The following is a 16,495-nucleotide window of genomic DNA, read 5'->3' on the forward strand; positions in this document are numbered from 1 at the left end:
TTGGGTGGTGGTGGCGCGCATCTTTATTCCCAGCACTCTGGAGGCAGAGGCAGGCAGATCTCTGTGAGTTCAAGGCCAACCTGATCTACAAGAGCTAGTGCTAGGATAGGTTCCAAAACTACAGAGAAAACTTCTCTTGAAAAAACAAAACAAACAAACAAAAAACCAACCCGAGGAGAAGTTCAAAGGGATTCAGCCATCACAACTTCCTCTAATGCGTTAATCTACACAACCAGTTTGTGTGACAGAAAAGGCAAAGCAGTGCCCACATCCCTGACAGCCACACCCCCTCAAGTTCTCCCTGACTCCAGTCTGTGTCAACCTTCTGGACAGAACAACCCACAGCTGCCCAGAGTCCCATGGCATGGCCCAGCTAGTGTTACTCATGAAGTAGCTGCACACACTCGCCAATGTGAACACACACATGCAGGCTGCAAAGAATGAGGGTGCTGCACAAGCCCTGGTATGGAGTCGCATGCCTTCCGACCCCCTACTCTCAGCTCAGGGAAGTCTATCGCAGCCTGAGTCCCTGGGACACACGTTTCTCCTCAAGTCTGTGTTTTCTAGGACATGTCCAGGTACTGCACACAAGGTCCCGTTTAGGGAAAAACATGGTCACAAAACTGTCCTGCTTGTGGAACAGGAAACTCAATATGAGTTTGGGATGCAGACCTTTTGGCCATCTTGGGCTAGTGGTTCATCAAGCTTGAGAAACCCCACCAATTCCCAGTCACTCCCAAGGACCCTCCCTCTCTGTGAGCCACAGTGCCATCCTTGCCTCCCACAGCAGAGTCAACTAGACCTTCCCTGCCATAGAACACCTCGAACTACCCTTGGATGTCAGGGCAAAAAGGTGCCAGGTCCCGACACGGGGTCCTCAGAATAGGGCAGAGCGGTGGACAGTCCTGTCTTCCACTGTTCATCTGGCTGAGCTCCGGGATTCAGCTGAAGCCAAGCTGCTTGTCATGAAAACAGGCTGTGTCACACTGAACATCAGAGCAGGGAGCCCAGCCACTTCCTGATGCATTATTTATCAGGAACACATTAACCATTAACCGTGGTGACATCACAGGCATTCGGAGGTAATTTGTGGAAAGTATTGTTAGTGCAATTGATTTGCAAATTCTTTGACAGGGAAAACCGAGCTCCAAGCAGGCGGAGAGGTGAAATGGAAACTTTTTTTTTTTAATGTATTTGGGGATAATTGATTGAAAGCTAAGCTGGGTAGCCAGTGAGAAAATGAGATTATGCTGCCCGTTATGCAAAGAAACTGTAGATTTTGCAAAACAGTAACATGAAGAGCTGTCAGGGCTGGCAAGTGGGGAGGCGCTGGTTCCATCTTGGAGATGAAAGATGGTGATGTCTGTCTTTCCACATTCAAAGCAGTGGATCCCAGCATGGCTTAAACCAGGAACGGTGGCACACACCTGTAACCCCAGAACTCAGGAGGTAGAGACAGGAGGATTAAGAGTTCAAGGATATCCTCTGCTACTTAGCAAGTTTGATACTAGCCTGGGCTACATGAGATCTTCTCTCAAAAGAAAAACATTGACGTCCTTACCACTCCCCTTCCCCTCCTCTCTGTGTCTTTTCTCCTGCCCCGTCTGAATCCTCTGGAATTTGGGCCTTAACCAGACCCCCCCCCACACACACACACTGTATCACCACCTCTCGAGAATTACTGGGTCCTAAAGACCTCCTACAGCCAGTCTCAAAGGCACATCAAGGACCAGGATGGCCCAGGTTTTACCCTCATGGGTCCAGGGCCGCCTGGGAGACAAACAAATGAGCACTCCCCAAACCTGAGCTTCTCTCCGCTGTCACCATTTCTGTGCTGGACCCGGTCAGCCCCTCAGCAATCCACAGAACCTTGTTCCAAATGTGGGGCAGAGTTCTGGGGCACCCACTAAGATCCAGGTTTTGGGTTCCAGAACAAGGAACTGGATCAGAGACAGATGGATAATGATGAAACTTTATTAAGGAATTTATTAGAGAGAATTAGTTAAGAAAGAAAAAGGCTCTCAGAGGGGCCGGGGTGATGGCTCTGCTGTTAAAGTGCTTGCCCTAAAAACATGAAACCAGAGTTCAACTCTTCAGAACTCACATAAGCACTCAGTAGGTGTGACTGTCAGCCTTCCTGGAATTCCGGGCATGGGGACAGAGGATCCCCAGAGCAAGCTGGCTAATGTGGAGAAGTCATAGCACTGAGTTCTGTGTTTGCTTGGTTCGGAGACCTCCCCTCATTGAAGAAGGTGGAAGACTGAACATTGAACTTGGCTTCCACATGCACAAGTCCACATACACACAGGTGCCCACACACACATGCAGACATGCACACACATGTACACATACTTCCGCACTACACAATCAAGGCGGGCAGGGGCAACAAAGAAAAGGGCTCTCCGGGGAATGGAAGTGGGCTAGAGATCTTGACGGTTCAAAGGCTCAAGCTGCAGGACCCTGTGTCCTGACCCTTATGACACAGGACTCAACTTTTCTTGTGATATTTTATTACAATATTATTATATTGAAAGGAAGGGCACCCCAAGACCAAGTTCTCAGCACAAAGGAGATTTATTTGCTCCCAGAGGGACAAGGGGCAGGGAATAAGAGACAAAGACAGGAGAAAAAAAGGATGAGGAATAAAGGAGGGGGAAGGGATATTTGTCCCAGAGGGAAAGGAACTGACTCTACATAGAGAGAAGACAGGCATGGCCCATAGGCAAATGGAGTTTATAAAGAGGAATGGGAACCCCGTGTGAGAATGAGATGTTTAAAATTGATTGACAGGTTAATTAGGGTAGCAAAGGGGCCTTTTGATTGCTGAATTTTAATACTTTGATAGCTGGACCTTGGTGGTCAGCATCAGGAGGAGGAGTGGCCAAATAAGGAAACAGACGTTGGTGGCTAGCTTTAGGGATGCAATCTAACGGTTTAGTGGTTTAGCAAGGTCGAGGAATGGGGAGAAGAGCAAAAGACAAAATCCATCAGTGCCCTGTTTGCCATGCTCAGGCCTGCTAGAGCCCTGCACACGTAGCCTGCACGGGGAGGGTGTCCGTTTTGTTACATATTAACCTTGATGCCCTTTTCTCTCCATCCTAATGGCTTGCCACAGTATTGCCACAGGCTAGCTGTTCCCACCTCCTCAAACCACCCCCAGGCCTGCAGGATGGGACTGCCGCCTGCAAGGATGGAGAGATGGCAGCATAGTCTCCTCCTGCCTCTCCTCTACCCTGTTATCTGGTGGGGCAGCAGTGCTGGTCACTCCCATCACCGGCAGATGCACACACCCACCCCTGCCTTCCTAGGCCCTGGCCTCTGTAATTGGCCACCCAGGAAGCCTTCTCTGACTGTCTTTGCAGATAGTCAGGCGTGCCTCCCTGCTTCCAAACACCAGTGTTGTCACTAAATGGGATTCTGCCTCACCCAGGTAATGGACTTCGAAGGGACAAATATGTACTTGCCATGAATTAACTCCCACAGGCGTACATGAATGACTGTCCAGACTGCGTCCTAGATTCTTTCATTTCTCCCACTTCCAGTGACATCCTGGGCTGTCTAGCATCTAACCGCAGATTTCCAGGCTAGAGAAACAGTGTAGCCTTGAGCTCTCAGCAGGACAGGCCTCTAGGAGGGGCCCATGCACCCGGGGATGTGGCAAAGGAGTAGAGCAGAGAGATATCCAGACTGACGTGCAAAAGAAGCCAGTTATACAGACTTGGAATGTCTCCCCACTGGTACTCCATGGAAGGGATAGCACTGGAAATTTGGAATAAGTTGGGTGCTCTGTATATGACTGGTGTGGTAAGTCCTTCTATGAGTTGCTTTCATTGGTTAATGAATAAAGCTGTTTCAGCCAGTGGCTTAGCAGAATTGGGCAAGGTGGGGAATTCCAAGCAAATAAAGGAGGAGAGAGTAGGCAGAGTCAGGGAGAAGCCATGTAGCCACCGCGTGGGTCAGGTGCCTGCCCTGGGGCCTGCCAAAACTTTGCCAATAGGTCATAACCTCATGGCGATACACAGATTAATAGAAATGAGTTAATCTAAGATATAAGAGTAAGCCAGAAATATGTTTAAACTATTGGCCAAACAATATTGCAAATAATAAAGTTTCTGAGTGATTATTTCGTGGTCTGGGCACCCGGGAACGAACAAGCAGCCTCCCCCATCACATGACCCATAAAGAGTCAGAACTCTCCTGGCCAAGGACTGCTGAGCCTTCGGCATTCTCCAGCTCTGGCCCACTCTCAATCTTAGAGTCTTTCTCCCTTAATGAATCATTTCTTCTGCTGTCAGCAGGAACTGGTCAGGTAGAGCAGGGACCCCAAAGAATGTCTGGATGCAGGTCAAGGATGCCAGGAGAGAGCTCTGGCTGCTGGCTTTTGTCAGATCTTACCCTGCCTGGAAGGACCTGAGGATGGGCCTGAAATCAAGAGGAGGCACCAGGACAGCCATAGTTTGAATGTGATTGGCTGACGTAGGCTCATAGGGAGTGGCCCTATTGGGAGGTGTGGCTTTGTCAAAGTAGGTGTGGCCTTGTTGAAGGAAGTGTGTCACTGTGGGGGTGAGCCTTGAGGTCTCTTTTGCTTAAGCTTTGCTAAGTATCACAGTCCACTTCCTGTTGCCTTCTAATCAAGATGCATCCAGCACCATGTCTGCCTGCACACAGCCATCCTCCCAGCCACCATCTTCCCCACCATGATGATAATGGACTGAATCTCTGAAACTGGAAGCTACCACCTCAGTTAAAAGTTTCATTTATAAGAGTTGCCTTGCTCATGGTGTCTCTTTACAGCAATAGAGACCCTAAGAGACATAGTTAGGTAACTAGACCGGGAGCTCACCCTCTTCCCAGGTCTTATTCGGGGGTTTTGCCATAAGTCTTTTTAAAAGATCCCGGATAAATAGCCCCAAGGTCCCATATTTCCTGGTACCCCTCTGCCTATATAGCAGCTCTACTCTCCGCCTCTTATGTTCCAACCTATGATTCTGTAATGACCTCTCACTACAATTCACTCTCTGTGGTCCATGAATTTTAGTCTATGAATTCAGGAGACAAAGCCCACAAAGCAGTTCAGTGCAGCTTTGGTGGAGTTGTCTAGGACCATAGACCACTCCCCAAAAGTTTACCGAGAGCCAAGAAACTCTCAAACTCAAAGATACCCCAAAATTTATCGTATCATTTTCATCAATGTGTCTTTGTCTAAATATTTGTTCAGAACAACAACCTGGAACATCCTTGTCTGTAACAGGGAGGCTTAGCTCAGGAAAATGCAGTAAACCCTGATTCAGACCATGCATAGCCGTGTAACCCTTGTACGTCTGGACTTTGGGCTAGCCCATAGATTTCCTCAGTCAAGAATGGCCGGCCAATCTCCCAAGCAGAACAGCCATTTAGCCTGCCACACAGGGCAAACCACCAGCCCAACTGAGCTTCCATCCTTCCGTTTGCCAAGTGGTGTTATATTGTTGCCAATCCCAGGCTGGCAGTGAGGGTCAGAATCTCAAGTTCTAGCCACAGTATGCTTTCCTGAGAGAGATGTCGCAGGATAAAAATACAGTACATTTAATTTGAAGCCCTCGGTTGTCCTTATTTGTGATTCTAGGACGAACGAGCACTTTTAATTGGGTGGAAATGGAGCGAGTAAACAAGGGCCATGATTCAGTCAGTAAAGTGTCGTGTGATTATGAGGACCTGGGTTTAGTCATCAGCAATCATGTCAAAGTTGGACAGAGGTATGTGCCTGTAATTCCAACGCTGGAGAGACAGAAACAAGAGAATCCCTGGGGCTTGCTGGCCAGACATCCTAGCCATAGAGCATTCCAAGTCCCGTAAGAGACCCTGTCTCAAAAACTAAAATTGAGGGAGATAGCCAATCTCAACCTCTGACATTTTCCCGACATGCACACCAGTAACCATGTGCACTTGCACACACACACACACACACACACACACACAGGTGCGTGTGCACACAGGGAGAATATCCAAATGGCCCACAGAGAACAGCAGCTGGACAGCACCGGGCTTACTGCAGAATAGAGCAGAAACAAAGAATAGGTGGTCACCTCAAAGCCACCTTCCAAGGCAGGCAGGTGGCAGTCAGAACAGTAGAGCCGCTGACTGCTTAACCACGGGTTACATTTCCTGTGAGTACGGAAGCAGAAAGGACTTGAAACTGACCTGTGTGGGAAATCTGCTGGTCTAGCTCTAGTCTCGACGTCCCCTGAATGTCAGACAATAACTTGAGTAAGTGACTCCGCTGTGTTTGTAGATGGCTCCTTTAAGGGCAGTGCAGTAACCAAGTCCGAAACAATGGCCTCCTGAGCTGTCTGCATGGCAGTTGGACACCCGCCACATCCACAGCCCTCGAGAGACACGGCAGGTGGACATTTGCAATGACCACCTCCCTCCCTTGGGAACTTTATTTATGCAGCTATGCAGAAAATTCTCCTCAATCTGATTTTGGGCTTTCATTTCTGAATTTTATCAAATTAAGAAACAGAGCTGTGAAAGGTTCAAGTTTGAGGTTCGGAGGAGACACTGAGGCAGACCATCATTTTAGGTGAGAGATTTATTATGTTTTCAACATCACAGAAGACAGCTTGGTGGGACTCTGAAGAGAGCCTGGGCCTGTGTGGCAGAGTGAGGATTCTTTCTTATATACAGGTTTCAGAAGCAGGAGAGGTCCCCTGCCATATGGTTAATGAGAACCTGTTATGTGCTTAAGGCCAGGCAGACTCTGACTCCTGTTTGGCAGGGGGAGGGGCTGAGGGCTCGCATTTGTCTGGGGGAGGAGGGAATGTGCAGGATGCATGACCGCAAGGATGTGACTGGAGGAATGGGGAGGGAGGCTTATCCAGCTAACATGTAACCATCATATGCGGTGTGCCACTGTTAGCCCCTGATAGCTAGGAGTCTGCTAGCTCTCAGCCCTGATGCAGAATCAGCTACTGGGGTAGATAAAGACACAGCTGCAGGCGGGTGTGACCCAGGCAGCAGGTGGTCTGGGTTCTAATAGGCTGGGGAGATAGCTCAGTGCACAAAGGGCTCACTGCACAAATATCAGAACTAGAGTGTAGCTCTCCAGAACCCTCGTAAAAGTCAGTCAGGCGCAGAGGCTGGGTGTGATCCCAGCACTTGAGAGGCAGAGACCCGGGATCCCTAGGCAAGCTGGCTGCCTAGATTATCAGATACATAAAGTGGAAAGCAAACAAGAATTCCAGCATCAACTTCAGGCCTACACACACACACACACACACACACACATACACACGCACGCACGCACGCACGCACGCACGCATGCACCCAGCTGGGAAGTGCTGCCGTCTTTTGCTGCTTTCACACGTTAATCACGATGGGGTTGATTGTCTCGAGGGCCACACCACCTTGTCATCCCCACCCAGCTCCCTCACTGGGCTGCTCCAGTTTCTGCTCCACGAACATAACTGTTTAGGACCACTCACTTCCACCTTCCATGGATGTGCCCTCGTCCTCATTCTGGCCCTGAACTCGGAAAGCCTGAAAAAGCAAATCATCCTGAAGTTTGAACAGGACACAAGCATATCATTATTCCAAAATTTTGTTGCTTTCACTTTGAGTCTGTCTTCATTAGGGTTTCTATTGCCGTGAAGAGACACCACGACCACGACAGTGCTGATGAAGGAAAGCATTTAATTGGGGCTGGCTTACAGTTTCAGAGGTTTAGTCCATTATCTTCATGTCAGGGCATGGCAGCGTGCAGGCAGACACGATACTAGAGAAGGAGCTGAGAGTTCTACATCTTGATCCACAGGCAGCAAAAGCAACCGACTATGTGTCCCACACTGGGTGTGACTTGAGCATATGAAACCCCCAGAGCCCACACCCACAGGGACACACTTCCTCCAACAAGGCCACACCTACTCCAACAAGGCTACGTCACCTAATAGTGCCATTCTCTAGGGGCCAAGCATTCAAACACATGAGTCTATGACTGCCATACCTAGTCAAACCACCAGAGTCCCTTAGTATTTGATACTTGGCTGTGCTATGGTAGACATCCTAACTGCCTTGACCGCAGAGAAAACCCCCACACACACCTTTTCGTTTGAGTGTTCAGGAAGGGAACCCATAGAGCACAGTTAAGAAATTGAACACTTTCTCAAAATGCACAACTACTATGCTCTCAGTATGAAATAAGTTGTTTAACCGTATGAAGAAATTAAATTTGTAATTTAAAAATCCCCTCTGCAAAAAAAAAAAACAAAACAAAATAAAAGAACCAAAAGAAAAAAAATTCTAGGCCCAGATGGCTTCACTAGGGAATTCTAGCAAATGCTTAAAGAAGAATTAATGTCAAGTCTACAGAATCTTTTCCAGAAAACGGAAAAACAGAATGTTGTTTAAAACGTTTCAGATGTGCATTCGATGGGACACTGAGACAGACTTTTGGGACAAAGGAGTTTACTTAAAGAGATATTAATGCTATGAACAGATAGACAACAGCATGGCAGGACTCCGAGGAGAGTTCAGGTCCCCCATACCAGAAGCAGACAAGACAGGGCCTCTGAAGAGAGGACATCTGGACCCCGTGGCAAAAATAAACCTTTTTGAGGATGGAGGAAGCTGTCCAGCACAAACCAGCAGCCAGGCTCCCCGATTCCCAAGCAGGTGGCCAGAAAGAGGGTAGATCAGGTTGTGTGGCCACCAACAACCCCTTGAATTTCCACTCCCCCAGGTTAGAGATTCTGACACCTACAAGTCTGCCAGCTAGAGACAACAGACCACCTCTCTAAGGTTCCTGCTGGTGTCTGCAAGATGGGAAAGGCAGCTATGGTCTGAGAAGTCGCTAGAATCTCATATTACATTCTTAAAATTTTTCGATCCATTTTACCAAGCCAGTACTATAGGACTGGGAAGATATCTCAGGGGTAAGAGCACATGCTTCGCAAGCATGAGGATCCGTGTTTGAATTCCTAGCATCTGCCAAAAATTGATCATGGTTGGCTGTGACACTAGTCTCAGCCCTGGGAGTCAGAGACAGGTGGGGCTCAAGACCTTGTAAGTCAGCCAACCTAGCCAATGGTGAGCTTACAGGTCAGAGAGAACATTGTCTCAAACCAATAAGGTAGAGAATATAGGCAAACATCTGGTGTTGGGCTCTGACTCCCACATACATGCTCATGAAAGAGCACACCTGCACACCCACACGCATGCACCCCCACACATACACACAGAAGCATAAACACACAAAAAAGCCAATATTACTCAGATATCAAATGAAGATACAGAGAGAACAGTCAGCCTTCCACATCAGCAGCTTCATGTCTGTGCATTCAACCAAACCCAAGTTTGCAAGATTTATTTTAGCTGGGCATGGTGGTACATACAACTTTAATCCCAGCCTCTGGGAGGCAAAAGCAGGAAGCTCTCTATGAGTTTGAGGTCACCCTGATCTAGATAGCGGGTTCCAACTAGGACTACATAGTGAGATCCTGGCTCAAAAGACAGTTTATTTTTTAAATTATGTATATGCACATATGAGTAGTATGTGTACATGAGCACAGTGCACACAGAAGCCAGAAGCATCATGTTCCCCAAAACTGAAGTCACGGATGTTGCGGGACATGGTATTTATGAAAGTCTTGGGACCAATGCCTTGTGGATAGCAAGAAATTACTATGTAGGGCTGGTGAAATGGCTAAGCAGTTAAGGGCACTTCTGCAACAGTGGGTGGCTTGAGTTTGATCCTAGGAACTCACATGGTAGTAGAAGAGAACCAACTCTCACAAGTTGTCCTCTCACCTACACACACACAAACACACACACACATACACACACACACAAATAAAAAATAAGTGTAATTTTTATTAAAGAAATGACCACAAAGAAAAATACAATCTAATGTCCTCATAAACAAAAACACAAAATTCCTTATATAAAATTAGATAATTAGTTTAGCAATTTGTTTCTGTGTGTACATATGGAGAGATATCCTCCATCATTCTCCATGTTATGATGATGATGATGATGATGATGATGATAATGATGATGGTGGTGGTAATGATGATATGACAGGGTCTCACTATGTATTCCTGGCTGGCCTGGAACTCACTATGTAGACCAGGCTGACCTTGAACTCACTGGATCTATGTTCTTCTGCCTCCCAAGTGCTAGGATTAAAGGCATGCACCCCCCACCCATAGCTTTATTAATTTTGAAATAAGGTCTCTCACTGGATGCAGAACCCATCTAGAATAAGCTAGCCACTGAGCCCCAGGACCCACCTGTCTCTACACCCTCCACATTGGGGTTATAGGCATGTGACATTAAACCTAGTTTCTACATGGTGCTGGGGATCCACACTAAGAAATACTTACGCAGCAAGTCCCGCAGTCGCTGAGTCAGACCCTCCCCCAATCCTCAGCAGTAAGTTTCAAAGCAATTGCACGTCACAATCAAGTAGAGCTTATCCCAGGTATGCACTTGAAAACAGGTCATTATAATTCAGCATACTAACAGACTAGGGGGAGGGAAACACAATTATACATCAGCTTGTAAACAAAAAACACAGAAGCAAAAATACCTGTCAAAATCCATATCCCTTACAATTAAAAACAATCCACAGGAGCAAAGAGGAACTTCTCACCTGGATAATAAAGAAAGTCTTCAGCTAACTCAGACAATGACTGTCTCCTAGGACAGAGATGGTCACTCATCATTCTGGTACTTCTGACCAATGCAACTCAACAGAGAGAGGGGACTTGAGGGAACATACAGATCAATGAGGAAGAATAAAAAATAAACACAGTTGCTTGCAGATGACATAATGGTGTATCTAGAAAAGCTCATGGAATCTACAGAGCAAATCGTAGAACAAGCATGTAATTCCATCATAGCTGCAAATTACAATACCAACAGCATTGCTATTGACTGGCAATGAACCCATGGAAATTACAATTTAAAATACAGGAGACTTTCAGCTGGGAAAATAATAATAAAAACAGAAGTAAATCTACTGAAACAAGTGCAAAATGGTGATTTAAAAAAAATACCAAGATAAAAAGGAAAAACATATAATGTTTCATGGATAGAATGATACGTTTGGTAAAATATTAGCACTCTTCCATGTGACATAGTTTTTTCTTTGTTTTGTTTTATTCATATGTGTGTATGTGGGGGTGAGGGGGCTCTGTATTTAGGTATGCATGCAAGAGCATGTGCCCACCCTCATGGGTGGAAGGCAGAGGATTTGGTCAATCTCCTGCTAAATCACTGTCTACTATATTCCCTTGAGACAAAATCTCTCACTGAGCCTAGAGTTAGGCTGGCAGCCAGCAAACCACGGGGATGGTTGACTGGTGTGCTAAGGCTAGAAGACAGGCTAGCCTCTATGACCTCTCAGGAAGCAGGAGGGAGAAAGAGAAATACAGCTAGTGTTCAGATTACCCTACCCTGGAAGAGTTCATGGCCATGCCCAGCTTGGCACTGTAGGCAGAGAGTGCTAGTTCATGTCCCAGCCATCCAGACCTGAATAATGTCACAAAACTATATTAATTACAACAGCTTAGGCATAATTCTAGCTAGCCCTTATATTTTAAATTAACCCATTTCTATTAGTTTATATTTTACCACAAGGTTTGCGATTTGTTACCTCTTGCTTCTTAGACAGTTACAGGGCATCTCCCTGACTCCGCCTTCTTTTTCTCTTTATCTCTGCTTGGATTTCCTGCCTGGCTTTATTCTGCCCTGCCATGGGCCAAAGCAGCTTCTTTATTAACCAATGGTAATAAAATATATTCACAGCACGCAGAGGGGAATCCCACATCATGGCACAAGTACTGGGGATTTGAACCCAGGTCCTCATGTTCACACAGCAAGTGCTCTTACCCACTGAGCCATCACAACAGACCTGAATTACCGCAACTCCTATCAAGCAAGTCTCAGCAAGAACTTTTAAAGATATAGACAAACTTGTTCCAAAGTTTACAGGTAACGATGAAAGAATTAAAATAAGGAGAATAAATTTGAAAAAGAGGATATAATGCTAAGAATTGTTATATTTAGACAGACTTGGTAAAGCATACCTTTAACCCTGGCTCTCAGAGAGCAGAAGTAAAAAGATCTCTGTGAGTCCCAGACCAGGCTGAAGGTCTACATAGTGTGTTCTAGGATAGTGAGGGCTACATAATAAGACCCTGTTTAAAAAAAAAAAAAGAATTGCTGAACTCAATTTGACATCTTTGATATCTTACACAGCCACAGGAATAAGACTGTGCAATGTGGGCAGAAAGATAATAGATCCATAAATTCACAGATATGTAAATCTGTGAATCGATGAGAGAAACCAGAAGTAGATCCACACAAGCATAGCCACCAACTTTTCCTTCTCTTAGCATGTGTTTAAGAGGTGTGTGTGTGTGTGTGTGTGCGTGCGTGCATGCCAGGGCCAGAGTTTGATAGTAGGAGTTTTACTCTACCCCCTCCACTCTGAAGACAAGGTCTCTCTTTGAACCGGAGCCTGTTGATTGGCTAGTAACCAGCAAATCTACCCTAGGAATCCCTTGTGGACCCCTCCCGAGGGCTGGGATCACAGGCAACTGTCTCACCTATCAGCTTGTACTTGGGCTTCTGGAAATCTAAACTCGTGGCCTCACACTCTCACAGCAAGCATTTACCCACTAAGCCGGCTCCTCTCCCCAGCTCCCAGACACTGAGGCTTGACAACATCAAATGTATCAAGGGAGGCAGCCAACAAATGAATGGTTCCGGCACAGGAACCCATACACAAGCAAAAAGGAATAAAAACTTGACCTAAACTTAACTTTATGAGAAATTAGCTCAAAATGGATATAGAGGCAGAACAAGAAATTCTAGCACGTTCAGTAGAAAATGTAAAAGAAAATGTTCAGGTCCTCAGCCTGCCAAACACTTCCTTGACATAACACCAGAACCCCATAAATAAGAATTACTGAAAGGAGCTGAAGAAATGAGCTCACATCTCAAGCTGCAAGTCAGTAAAAAGCTTGCCACACAAACATGAGGACTTGAGTCTGACACCCAATAACCAAGGAAAAAAGCCAGGAGTGATCCTGGCTCACTTGTGATCCCAGCGCTAGGGGGCGGGAGACAGGTGCATCCCTGGGGCTCACTGACCAGACAACCTCACCTACTTGAGGAGCCTCAGGCCAATTAAAGACCCTGTTTCAAAAAGCTAAGTGGTTGTTACCTGAGGAATGAGTCAATGTTGTCTTCTGGCCTCTGTGCACACATGCACACACACATATGTACGCATATGCACCTATACGCACAGCAGGGAAGGGGTGGGGAGAAACACTGATAAATCTTGGTCCCCAGCCCATACCACTGTTGGAAAGTAGAGGCTTTAAGAGAGGAGTCTATTGAGAAGAAGTAAGTCTCAGTTTGCACGACCTCGATGGCTGTATTAGGATCCTCTCTACCTCTTCCTGGCCGTAAAAGTAAGGGGCTTTGCTTCACAAAAGCTCCCACCAGCATGTGCTGCCCCCTCCAAGCCCAGAGCAACAGGTCAGCTTCTGCGTTAGTTACTTTTCTATTGCCTTCATAAAACACCATGACCAAAGCAACCCATAGAAGTGAGGGTTTGTTTGGGTTTACAGTTTCAGGGGAGAAGAGCCTATTAGCATCACTGTGAAGAAGGGTGACAGCAAGCAGGCAGGGCAGCAGGAACAGCTGAGAGCTCACATCTCAAAACTGCAAGCAGGAAGCAGAGAGAACCAGCTGACAATGGCTTAGGCTTTGAAACCTCAAAACCTGCCCCTAGTGAAAGACTTTCTCTGGCAAGGCCATAACTCCTAAGCCACCCCAAACAGAGCTACCAACTGGGGACCAAGTATTCAAATGTCCAAGACCATGGGAGACACATAATTCAAATCACGGTAACTTACTTCTAAAGCTGTGAGGCCAAGTCAGCCTTTTCTCCCTAGCATGTGAATTATCTCAGATATTCCTCAGAATAGAGGAAAGCTAACTGACAACATTGTGATACCAAAGTGTTGGGGTAGGAGCTCCTTCTTAGGGAGCTAAGCTTCATGGAACTCAACAGTTGCTAAAGCCACACCAAACCATTGGCTTTTGGGTTCTTGTCTTGTGAATCCAAAGAATGAAATGTATGGACACCAAAGGATATGTTTTATTATGTTCAAAGGTGAGAGAGAGGTCTCAGGGTTCATGTAGAGCAGGAAGGGTCCTGGAAATAAGATCCCACCTAGCTGCCAGTCTGGAGTTTTCTCAAGGGAGTTATGCCAAAAACTGGGGTGAACTATGGGAGGAGAAAGGGTGGGTCAGTCTTACTTCTCAAATCAGGTGTCCCAGGTGGCTCCTCTGGGTCTGTCATGTGATGTCAAGTGGGTCCTTAGGCAGAGATACTCATTTAGGAGACACTAGGGAAACAGAAACCAAATCTGTCTTCTGGGCTTCAGCAAGCACATCCTCAGAACTGCTGCTTTGGGGTCCCTGTCCCTACCTGACCACTTCCTATCTGCTGTTCTCATCAATTGGACTACATCAAAATTTAAAACTCCAAGTTGGAATGATAAAGAACTTGACACACAAACATGAGGATCCAAGTCTGAGCCCCAGTGCTCTCCAAAAAACGAAAAAGAAACCACCGACCACAGCACGGGTGTGGTGGTGTTTGTCCACAATCCCAAAGCTGAAGGGGTGAGCACAAGAGAATATTCTTAGAGCTCTGAGCCAGTCCACCCAAAGTGACATGTTCCAGGTTCAGTGAGATGTCCTGTCACAAATAAATAAATAAATAAACAAACAAACAAACAAACAAAGTGGAGGCTAGATGTCCAACTCTGGCCTCCACAGACATGCATCTCTCTCTCTCTCTCTCTCTCTCTCTCTCACACACACACACACACACACACACACACACACACACACACACACACGCATGCACGCCCGCGCGTAACTCTGTAAGCATTCCTGCTACGACATGGAAAGAGAAAACAGTCAAGGAGAAGGCCAAATGCCTGTCTGATAAATGGATTCTTTATAACATATGCAGAAAACATTCTTGATGTATAATTTGTAAAATATGTGAAAATTCATAAAGTTTATGGAGTATAAATAATCTAACAAATGGTTTGTAGAGCTGGGTATGATGCGCCTTTAATATCAGCATTCTGGAGGTAGAGGCAGGCAGATCTCCATGAATTTGAGGACAACCTGGTCTACCTACATAGCTAGTTCTGAATCAGCCATAGGAAGACCTTGAAAAAAAAACCAACCAAACAAACAAAAAACACTTTATATAGCTTTCCTTTCTGCTGGGAACCGGCTGCTCGCTGTTGAAATGGGCAAGTTCATGAAACCCGGGAAAGTGGTGCTCGTCCTGGCTGGACGCTACTCCGGACGCAAAGCCGTCATCGTGAAGAACATTGATGATGGCACCTCAGACCGCCCTTACAGCCATGCCCTGGTGGCTGGAATTGACCGCTATCCCCGAAAAGTGACAGCTGCCATGGGCAAGAAGAAAGTCGCCAAGAGATCCAAGATCAAGTCCTTTGTGAAGGTTTATAACTACAACCACCTGGTGCCCACAAGGTACTCTGTGGGCATCCCCCTGGACAAAACTGTTGTCAACAAGGATGTCTTTAGGGACCCAGCGCTGAAACGCAAGGCAAGGCGGGAAGCCAAGATCAAATTTGAGGAACGATACAAGACAGGGAAGAACAAATGGTTTTTCCAGAAGCTTCGCTTTTAGGTATATTTTTGTTTGCATCATTAAAAGTTTAAAAAAAAACACAAAAAACTTTATATATAAAAATCTATCCTAAAATTCAACGGTGAAAACAGCAATAAAGAGCATAAAGGATCATTTCATGGAAGAAGGCACCCAGGTGCCAAGTAAGCTCATAAAAGAGACTCCGCATCACTAAGCTAAGGGAGCAGGTTCCTGAGACCATGGTAATGCCCGGCACTAACCCTCTTCTCCTCCCATGGCCGTTAAGTAAATGAATGACGCAGCCCCTGCAAACCACTAATGAGTTCCGAGTGTTTAACACATACTCCGAAGGCTTCTTGGCAGAAAGTGCTAAGCTTCCTACCCAAGAGGGAAATGGGCCAGAACCTCACCAGATGTGCAGGACTCTGGGGGACTAGAAATAGATGTGGACCCACACAGGAAGTGGAAGAACTCACAGAAGTAGACCGAGCCTCCTCGGCTCTGGAGGGAGCAAGGGAGACATCTAAACCCAGGTCCTGGCTTATCCGTGGCTGCCCTGCAATGCGCTGTTCCTTTCTCCCTTCTTGTAAACCAATTTAATGCTCCCAGTGTGCATATCCAACGGCACCAGAAACAAACCGCGGCCAGTCAGTGACAGGCCGTGATAACTAACTAACTTCCTGGAATTATAATTCTGCATTCCTTCACTCAATAGCAGTCAGCAAGCGCCAGTGGACCCGTCTCATCTGCTATTTTAATCTTTTAACTTTCTTTCTTTTTTTTTTTCCTTCCCTTTTCTCC

The 16,495-nt window shown here is 46.4% G+C and overlaps 1 pseudogene; it reads left to right on the forward strand.

The window, feature by feature from the left end:
* Nucleotides 1-15,290: 15,290 nt before the first annotated feature.
* On the forward strand, nucleotides 15,291-15,783 carry LOC125397938 (large ribosomal subunit protein eL27 pseudogene; annotated as a pseudogene).
* The last annotated feature ends 712 nt before the right edge of the window (nucleotides 15,784-16,495 follow it).

The sequence above is a fragment of the Myodes glareolus genome, chromosome 18, assembly GCF_982192425.1.
Source record: "Myodes glareolus chromosome 18, mMyoGla1.1, whole genome shotgun sequence".
Taxonomy (NCBI): Eukaryota; Metazoa; Chordata; class Mammalia; order Rodentia; family Cricetidae; genus Myodes; species Myodes glareolus.